The following is an 11359-nucleotide window of genomic DNA, read 5'->3' on the forward strand; positions in this document are numbered from 1 at the left end:
GTATATGTATAACCGTGGGCACTTGGTAACTAACTTAACATAAATAACACCCCCTAAAAGTACACTTGGCGAGTGCGTAAGTTTATGATGTATTAAACACCTGTTAAATGCTAGCGCTACTAGCCCGAGTGGGGATGTCAAACCCTATCGATCCATATCTAAGATTCGCGTTCACCGGTTCAAATACCAATGACTAAACGTTACCGACACACATATATAAAGTTTAAGTACTCGTGCCTAGCATGTAAAATGTAAAATGCGCATGTATTCTCAGTCCCAAAATAGTTAAAGTAAAAAGGGATGCTATAACTCACAGTGGAAAGTAGTAAAAGTCGATAGGCGGGAAAAGTAAGCAAGTGGTTGGTTCGAAAGGTCCTCAACCTAAGTCAAAAGTTACTAAGTCAGTAAATTGTTCCCAAAGGTTTAAAAGTATGTAAATTAGGTCTTAAGTATCATCATCATTCATCATCAAACAAAAGTGTAAAGTAAGTTTCATTCAAGAATAGAGTTTGAAACAAAGGCTGACTTCGTTCAGTCGCCACGACCTCTTAACAAAATGAAATAAGGTGAGACCAGTGGCCATGGCTCCATATATGAGTCCCCTAGAGGCTGACCAATTTCTAGAACCAAACTCGTCTTCATTTGACCGTGGCAACGGTTTAAGTGCGAGTAGATCAGAAATTTCGGCACAACGTTAAAAGGGTGTAGTGACTTTCGGATGGCCATAAATCCTAAACCGTAACTCGGATTAAGAAGAGGTCTAAATGGAAAATCATTTAATCAAGCTGAACTAGCTGGAAATCAACTTTTCCAGTAGCCCAGGTTATTGATCAGTTCCAGAAAATAGTAAGTAAGGTGTTCCGATGGGTTCATGGTGCTTGATGCTCATCACGGTTCTCATCCTTGATGCTTATAGCTTCAAGTGTACAACTCGTTGATGTGTTTGCATCATCTTAACTAAGTTTTGACCATCATAACACTAGTGTAAGTCTAAGATATGTAGCACAACTCAATTAAGGGTTGTAAGTAGTTTGATGAACCAAAGTTACATCAAGATCTTAGATCCGACACATACATGAGTTCTAATAGTAATATTAAGCTACAAACTTGAAAGTAAACTAAATAAACAAGATCTTAAGTTGTAGAACTTAGATCTTAGCTAGATCTCAAAGATCCTAGACTAGAAAGTCTAGATCTAGTGTTCTTAAGTTAGATCCTAAGTTATAGAACTTGGATCTTCACTTTAATGAAACCATAAGTTATGAAACTTAGATTTTCATCTTGTAAAATGTATGTAAGCTTATAAGCTCTTGTTTACAACAAATTTGGAAGACCATAAGTTATAGAAACTTAGATCCAACACAAGTGTATGAAGTTATAACTAGAAAGTTATACTTCCATGTTCTTGAACTTATAAAGTTAACTTTAGTTTCAAGAAATATGAGATCAAGTTTAACTAGTAATACTTTACCAAATTAACAACATCACAACTTTAAAGTACTTACAAAAGAAAGAAATAACTAAAGTTACAAGTATTAAGTTCATGTTTGTTTCATACTTGAGAAGATTCAAATCAAAGTTTGGATCTTAAGAAAATGAACTTCAAGTCTACAAAACATGAACACAAAGAAGATCATCAAGCTTATGAACTTTAGATCTTGAAAACATTTAAGTGTAGAACCATAAACTAACAAGTTTAGATTCTTGTTCTTGGTTCTTCATCAAACAAAAGATGGAAGTAACCAAGATTACATGAAGATGCAAATTATAGAACTTGATCTTTAACAACAACAAACAACAATAAACTACAAACCAGTACAATGATGATGAATGGTGGCGGTTTTAAGAAGAAAAAGAAAGAAGAAATAATGTTGTTACTTACAAAATTTTGAGAGAAAAAAGAGAGTTAATGAAAGTGTGTAAGTATGTGTGTGTAAATCTGAGAGAATACTAGTAAATAAGTAGTCAAAAAAATGAAAATGAACTCCCTCCTCCCCATTGTTGGCCGACGGTTTTTGGAGCAAAAGGGGAAGGGTCAAATGCAACTTTCAAGCATGGGGTGAAGGTGTTAGCTTAGAATGGTAATAAAGTTAAATGCATGGGAGCTTGGTGCTAGCAATGCTTGTGACAAGTCTCTTCATACTTAACTTAATTAATCTAGTTCTTAACCTTAATGAGTCATTAACATGATGTTGGGCTCCTAATAGTCCATTAAGAAAAGTAGGGTGGGCTTCCAAGTCCATGTCCATTAATAAAAGCCCAAGTCCAAGTATGTATGCAACAATTAAATAAATAAAGCCCAAGTAATTAACTACTAACATTAGTTAATTAAAAATGATTAATAATAATTAATCATGAACGTAAATAATATTCAAAATATTATTCGTGAAAAGTACGCGTGTCGCAAAGGCAAGCCGGGAGATGTAAAGTCAATTACGATAACAAGTAAATGTATAAAGATACATTTATTAAAGCGCAAGTATTAATAACAAATATTAATAATTATACGTTGGAAAATCCAGGGTCGTTACATTACCCACCTGTTAAAGAAAATTTCGTCCCGAAATTTTAAGCTGAGGTAGATGGAGGAGGTGGGAAAAGGTGAGAATACTTCTGCATCATTTGATCCTCTCGTTCCCAGGTAAACTCAGGTCCTCGTTTGGCATTCCATCGGACTCGGACGATCGAAATCCTGTTGTGTTTCAAAGTTTTGACCTCACGGTCCATAATTTCGACAGGCTCTTCCACGAAGTGAAGTTTGTCATCAATTCTAAGTTCCTCCAATGGTATGACATGTTCCGGTTCAGCAAGACAGTTCTTCAAATTCGATACATGAAAGGTAGGATGAACTGAGCTCAATTGAGTTGGAAGATCCAGACGGTAAGCAACGGGTCTATCACGCTCCAAGATTTCAAAAGGACCAATGTATCACGGGTTGAGCTTCCCACGTTTTCCAAAACGAATTACACCTTTCCAAGGTGTGACTTTCAACATTACACGGTCACCCACGTTGAATTCAAAGTCTTTACGTTTAAGGTCAGCATAACTTTTTTGGAGATCACGGGCCGTCTTAAGTCTCGCTTGAATTTGGACAATCTTCTCAGTTGTTTCATGGACTATCTCGGGTCTGGTGATTTGCGTTTTGCCTACTTCGGCCCAACAAATAGGAGATCGGCATTTGCGGCCATACAACGTTTCAAAAGGTGCGGCATTAATACTCGAATGATAACTGTTGTTGTAAGAGAATTCGGCTAGCGACAAATGCCTTTTCCAAGCCTTTCCGAAATCAATAACACAAGCACGCAACATGTCCTCCAAAGTCTGAATCGTGTGTTCGCTTTGACCGTCGGTCTGTGGGTGATACGCGGTACTCATGTCGAGACGAGTCCCCAAGGCTTCTTGCAAAGAACGCCAAAATCTGGAAGCAAAACGGGGATCGCGATCTGAGATAATCGATAAGGGCACACCATGACGAGATACAACCTCTTTTATGTATAGTTGAGCTTATCTCTCCATCGTATCAGTTTCTTTCATGGCTAAAAAGTGTGCAGATTTGGTAAGACGATCGACAATAACCCAGATGGTATCGTATCCGCCCACCGTCTTTGGTAGCTTCGTAATTGATAACCCCAAAATCATACATGTTTATTGCCATTATTTTGATCCAAAGTTATTCCATTTTATGTAATTATTGTACTTATGTATTGTAATTCATGAATATTTGTAAAAGTCCATTGTGAATGAATAAGTGAAGACCAACAGCGAAAACAAAGATAAAACTAAGATTGAACGCGCAAAATAGCCTGAAAATGCTGATACGTGTCCAAATGCGGCCCATCTACCTCAGATACGGTGCATCTCTACACCAAATAACTCCCGACAGTTTCAGATGCGGGGCATTAGGATTTTTGGACCAAAACAGCATCAGATACGGCGCATCTGAGAGAGATGCGGCGCATCCATGCCAGATGCGGCGCATCTGTCCCAGATGCGGCGCATCTGGTCCCCTGCCGATAGTCCTGAGTGCAGAATCGAGCTGGAATCTACTGAACGTAAAGAGATGCGGTGCATCCCAAAGAGATGCGGCGCATCTGGTCACTTTCTGGTCAAAATACCTAACTTTTGAGCCTATTTAATGGAGCCTTTGGTTACATACTTAAGATACCTTCACTACTACGTTCTCCCTCAGTTCTAATACGATTTTCAAGGTTCACGGAAGGCTACAAGTCAATCTCCACTCTTTCAACATCAAGATTAAGCTAGGATCATTCATCACTATTGGTATTATTGTTCTATATCTTTTAAACATGAATTTAACTTGTATTTACTGTTCCATTAGTTCTATTATTATTATGATTGGCTAAAGCCTTGTGTGTTTACTTTAATGTAAGATTTATGGTTTGGAATTGTTCTATCTTTTAATGTTATTTAAGTTACTATGATGTTTGATTGAGTAAATTACCATGTCCAACCAAAAGAACCATAGTTATGCTAGTTTGGTACTTTCCTTCAATTACATAGATTGTTAACTACATGTGACACTAGGAACACAATCTATGCTTCAATACTTTTAGTAATCTAGACGGGTAAACATATACTTAATTGACGACTTTGCTATATGTTTAGATCAGTAATTGAATAAGTACTAGAACTACATAGTCATGAATTTACCTCAAGTGATTGTTGTAATTTAGGTTTTACGTGAGTTTAATTGGGTTGGGTCTAATTAATCTAATCATTCTAAATCAATTATGTTCTTCCATAGATCCATTGTTGTAAGTATCCATTTACTCTAGTTCAATTATACAAGTTATGAATTGGTTTATGTGAGTTTATCAATGTTCATGGCTTGTACTTCAACACTTAGTGATTTAGACATCTACATGTGCGTGTAGGATGGTAATTGAATGGTAAATAGATTTCACAATAGTGTAGTTTATTTAGAGTGATCTTAATAAACTAGGTTTTATGTGAATTCAACCAAGGAAGAGTCTTATTGATTAAACATAGGTAAAGAAGAACTAATGATAAGGTTTATGTGAATTTACTAAGTTTATAGTTCTCAGTTTATAGATATTGTGAGATTGATATGAACTATTTACTTGTAACTACAAAATAACGGGTTTTAAGTATAAAAGAACAATCCCTATCATTTATCAAGCATTAAAGTAAACACCGCCTTCTCATCCTTGTTATTTATCTCATTTTATTTCCTGTTTGTTACTTAACAATTCTACAATTAAAAATCCCTCTTTAGAATAATTAATCGTTTAAAGTCCTTAAAACAAACTTCTCCCTGTGGATCGAACTGGTCAATTTACTTGCTAGTTACTGCATGATCGGGTTTTAGTTGCCTGTACTATGTGTTAATTATTAAGCATATTGTCTACATTTTAAAGGTTACGTCTTGACACATCAGTAATGAAATCCATTGTTATCCTTTCCCACTTCCATTGCGGGATTTCTGGTTGTTGAAGTAACCCAGAAGGCTTCTGATGCTCGGCCTTAACTTTCGAGCAAGTCAAACACTTTCCAACATAAGTTGCAACGTCCTTCTTAAGATTAGGCCACCAATACTGTTCCTTGAGATCGTGGTACATTTTACCGGCTCCTGGGTGAATCAAATATCTCGACTTGTGGGCTTCTTCTAGTATAAGGCTCCGTAGATCTCCATAACGGGATACCCAGATTCTTCCGGCATAGCATCGGAGTTCAGTCTCCTTAACTTCGAATCGAGAGACGAGAATGTTCAAGTGTTCATGAAATATATTCTCCTCCTTGAGAGCCTCATCTTGGGCTGCTCAGATCTAGCTATTGAGGTTCGAATGAATGGTGATGTTCAGTGCCTGAACAAGAAGAGGTGCCATCCTCTCTTTTCGGCTCAAAGCGTCAGCTACAACATTTGCCTTGCCAGGGTGATAATGAAGTTCACAATCATAGTCGTTCAGCGTCTCGATCCATCGACGCTGTCTCATATTTAGTTGCTTCTGATCAAAGATGTGTTGGAGGCTTTTATGATCGGTGAAAATAGTGCTCTTTATTCCATAAAGGTAGTGTCTCCACAGCTTCAATGCAAAGACAATGGCTCCAAGCTCGAGATCGTGTGTTGTGTAATTTCGCTCATGAATCTTCAGTTGTCAGGAGGCGTAAGCGATAACCTTTGTGCGTTGCATCAGTACACAACCAAAACCACTTTTCGAAGCATCGCAATAAACGACGAAATTGTCACTGCCTTCAAGAAGTGATAAGATAGGTGCGGTGGTTAACTTCTTTTTCAAGGTTTGAAATGTTGATTCTTGTTTGGGTTTCCAAATGAACTTCTTCCCTTTGTGAGTCAGCGCGGTCAAAGGACGCGCAATCAGAGAGAAACCTTCAATAAATCTTCGGTAGTAACTGGCGAGACCTAAAAATTGGCGGATATGAGTCAGAGTAGTGGGGGTTTCCCACTTGCTGATAGCTTCGATCTTTGCGGGATCAACTTTGATACCTTGATCACTCACAATGTGACCCAGAAATTGGACTTCCTTCAACCAAAACTCACACTTGGAGAATTTTGCATAAAGTTGCTCTTGTCTCAAGAATTCCAACACTAGTCGAAGATGTTGCTCATGTTCTTCTTCACTTTTGGAGTAGATGAGGATATCATCTATGAAGACGATAACAAACTTATCTAGGTATGGCTTGCATACACGATTCATGAGATCCATAAACACGGCAGGTGCAATGGTTAGACCGAATGGCATCACGAGAAACTCATAATGACCATAACGGGTCCTGAATGCAGTCTTCATCACATCGCTCTCTTTCACCCTCAACTGGTGATAACCGGATCGCAAATCGATCTTAGAGTAAATGCTCGATCCTTGTAGCTGATCAAAAAGATTGTCAATTCTGGGAAGAGGATACCGATTCTTCATCGTCAATTTGTTGAGTTCATGGTAGTCGATACACATGTGGAATGATCCGTCCTTCTTCTTCACAAATAAAACAGGTGCGCCCCAAGGCGAGAAACTTGGTTGGATAAATCCACGGTCTAGCAGTTCTTGTAGTTGACTCTGCAACTCTTGCATTTCGGAAGGTGCGAGTCGATAAGGTGCGCGAGCTACAGATGCAGATCCTGGCACTAAATTGATCTGAAACTCCACTGCTCTCGGTGGCGGTAATCCAGGCAATTCTTCCGGAAAGACATCAGAAAATTCGTTCATAATTCGTACATCGCCCACACTCTTCACTTCGGTTTCTAATGTTTTCACATGTGCTAGAACAGCAAGACGTCCTTTCTTCATGATCTTTTGGGCTTTCATGCAACTAATGAGATTCAGTTTTGAGCTACATCTCTCTTCGTAAATAATCAGTGGCTCACCATCTCCGTGTGGTATACGAAGAGCTTTATCTTGGTCAACCAGTCCATACCGACAATAACATCAAAGCTTCCCAATTTAATGGGTATCAAGTCAATCTCGAAATCCACACCAGCTATATTGATAATAGCTCCTCGGCTAATTTGGTCAACTTTCTCAAGTTTTCCATTGGCTACCTCTACAAGCATACTCTCCTTTAAAGGAACTAACGACCAGTTTATCTTAGAGCAAAAGTGTCTACATACATAACTCCTATCGGCACCAGTATCAAACAGGACAGAAGCTAATAGATTATTGTTAGTGAATATACCTATGACCAAGTCGGGGTTCTCACGGGCATCCCTCGCGTTTACGTTGAAAGCTCTGCCACGCAGTGGTCCGCCGTCCTTTCGCTTGTTGGGACACTCATTTTTGAAGTGGCCCGGTTGTCCACATTCATAGCACTTTCTTGGTCCAGTAGGGTTTGTCTTCACATTCAGGGTAGTGATCTTGCAGTCTTTGTCAATATGCTCAGTCCTTTTACATTTTTCGCAGACCACGTTGCAGTACCTGGTGTGATGCTTGTAGTATCTCTTGCACTGCGGCAGACTACCCTTGTAGTTAGAGTTCGAGCTAGGGTTTGGGTTGAGGTTGTTTCCCTTGAAACCTTCATGTCGCTTAGCCGGGTTTTGATCATAGACTCTCCCCTTGTTGTTGTCCCACTTACGCTTCTCACTACTACCTGATTCGGATTTAACCTTTTCTGGTTCTTGGCTGGTGATTTGGTTCATCAGGGTATGCGCCATGCGCATAGCTTCCGGGACATCATCTGGTTTTGAAGAGGTGACATTTCCTTGAATGGACTTGGGAAGTCCCCACAAGTATCGTTCCATTCGCTTAAATTCCGGGGTAACCATAGTGGGACACATCAGAGCTAATTCCAGATACCTACGGTTATAACCATCGAGATCGGTTCCCACAACCTTCAAACCCCAGAACTCAGCCTCCATTTTCTGTATCTCTCTTGGGGCAATACTCTTCAATCATGGCCCCCTTAAATTCCTCCCACGGGGTAGCATACGCCACATCATTACCCTTAGCTTGAGCAAGTGTGTTCCACCAGGTTAAGGCGCCGTCCGACAGCGTACATGAGGCATACTTGGTTTTGTTCGTCTCTGAGCAGTTGCTTACACGGAACACAGCTTCTAATTTCTCAAACCACCTTGTAAGTCCAACTGGCCCCTCAGTACCACTAAAATTGTGGGGCTTGCAGCTTTAAAATTCCTTGTACGTGCACCCGTTATGATTGTGCTAGATAACCGGTGGAGCTTGGGGGTTCATTTCCTCTATAGCTGCGGCTACCCGTTCGGCTATCATTTCTTCAATCTGTGCTGCTATGGGCGTTGATCTTCTGTTGGCCATTGATCTTCTAAACAAAATTTTTGACTCAAGTCAAAATCCAGCATTCAAATAATAATAATACAGTATACGGTAACCACATGGAATCAACACAACACATGTTACTTAAGTAACGCAAATAGATTCAGATACCACAAAATCATCATACAGTAACGTAAATAGAACACCGTACAAAGATTAAACAACACTAAGTTCCATTCATTAATAAAAAGTTGCATACATTCACATAAGGTTCGTACAATACATTAGAAAAACATGAAACTACAAACAGGATTACATAAAGAAATCTAATACAAAAGCCCTATGGTGACGGTGGGTAAAGGATGTCCATTATGTGGGACATCTGGTCCTCGACAGTTCCTCGTCAGTTCCTCGACAGAGGGAGAGGCTGGTGGAGCAGGCGGTGCTGATGGTGCAGGTGGTGTCGGTAGTGCAGATGATGCTGGTGGAGCTGGTGGTGCAGACGGTCCAGCACCAGAAGTAGATGCTGCATAACGGGGAGCCTTACGTATGAATGGATCAGCAGGATACGGCACAAGCCGCTTACGGGCGGTAACTCTAACCTTCAGTCCATGTGCGTTAACGAACGATCTACCTCCGTTAACCCCTGGAATAACAGTACCGTCGAAACGATACCGCTTCTTCGGCGGGGTAGAGGGTGGCTGCACGGGTGCCTCCGCAGGGTCCTCGTCGGAATCATCGTCGGAATCCTCGTCGCTGGAATCGTCGGATGATGAGTCATCGGAATCGTCGGAAGGTGGATGTGCTCGGCCGGTAGTCATCAGTCGGTATCTGCCGGGTGAAATCGGCACGACACGTCCATCAGGAAGGCATCTAGCCCAATGACCATGCCCATTCCGGAAAGGAACGTCCCCATATTCCCTAGGAATCACAGCACCACCGGAATGGTGATGTGGCTCTGAGGGTACTGGGATGAGTGGAGCTGGAATCTCCGGTGGATCCTCATGTCCGTCTGAGATGATCACTGAGTCGGGTGTGTGGCTACTGGCTCGAGAGGACGAAGCGCCAGAGTCGCTGGAAGGTAAAGAGGACGGGATCTGTGAATCGGCAACAATGGCAGGCGAGGTGGCGGATGAGTCTGAGTCGCTCTCCAAAATGATAACAGGTGGAATATCCGACATCTGAACAAGGAAAAATAACTTTTTCCATGTCAGTAAGTCATATAGCAAGCACGTATTAGGCAAAGTAACTACGACAGTCTAGATCATCTTATAGCAGTAAGTAGCATGGCGATAATGACAAGTATCATGCAATCGAAAGCAGATAATAGCATGCAGGAGTGAAAGCAAGTAACAGTATACGGCATATAGCAGTAAAAGTAAGCAGCAGCATGCAGCAAGTTCAGCAGAAACAAGTAAACTAGCAAGTTGTAGATTAGTCCTATTAGTGAATCCTACTCGGTCCGGTCTAGACTCACTAATGCAACCTAATTCCCTACAACCAATGCTCTGATACCAAATGTGATGCCCCGTACAAAATCAACGTGTACGGATCATCAACAACAGGATCATTACAAGGTCAAACACTATATGCTGTTTTAAAATAAGTTTGCATTCATAAAACGGAGTGATGTCTTAACCAACATTAAAAGTTTTACAACCGATAGTATGCTTCTATGAATAGAAGCGATTAATAATAGTACGTGACCCAATGGTTGTTACGAATACATTGTTCAAAAGTAATAAAGTTTGAATACAAAATAAACGTTTCATGCGAAGACATCTCTAACATAAGCAGCGGGTGTCTACAGCAAGACTACAACAGCGGAAGCAAACAAACCTCTTAAGTACCTGAGAAAAACATGCTTAAAAACGTCAACACAAAGGTTGGTGAGCTATAGTTTAAGTATAACAGTAATGTAAGGTAGGCAACGAGATTTCAGTATTTCAAAACAGTATGAAAAGTATATGTATAACCGTGGGCACTTGGTAACTAACTTAACGTAAATAACACCCCCTAAAAGTACACTTGTCGAGTGCGTAAGTTTACGAAGTATTAAACACCCGTTAAATGCTAGCGCTACTAGCCCGAGTGGGGATGTCAAACCCTATGGATCCATATCTAAGATTCGCGTTCACCGGCTCAAACACCAATGACTAAACGTTACCGAGCTAAGGGGAAAGTTTATGCCATTGTATAACCCACACATATATAAAGTTTAAGTACTCGTGCCTAGTATATAAAACGTAAAATGCGCATGTATTCTCAGTCCCAAAATAGTTAAAGTAAAAAGGGATGCTATAACTCACAGTGGAAAGTAGTAAAAGTCGATACGCGGGAAAAGTAAGAAAGTGGTTGGTCCGAAAGGTCCTCAACCTAAGTCAAAAGTTACTAAGTCAGTAAATTGTTCCCAAAGGTTTAAAAGTATGTAAATTAGGTCTTAAGTATCATCATCATTCATCATCAAACAAAAGTGTAAAGTAAGTTTCATTCAAGAATAGAGTTTGAAACAAAGGCTGACTTCGTTCAGTCGTCACGAACTCTATACAAACTGAAATAAGGTGAGAAAAGTGGCCATGGCTCTGTATATAAGTCCCCTAGAGGCTGACCAATTTCCAGAACCCAACTCGTCTTCGTTT

This window comes from Rutidosis leptorrhynchoides, chromosome 1, assembly GCF_046630445.1.
Source record: "Rutidosis leptorrhynchoides isolate AG116_Rl617_1_P2 chromosome 1, CSIRO_AGI_Rlap_v1, whole genome shotgun sequence".
Taxonomy (NCBI): Eukaryota; Viridiplantae; Streptophyta; class Magnoliopsida; order Asterales; family Asteraceae; genus Rutidosis; species Rutidosis leptorrhynchoides.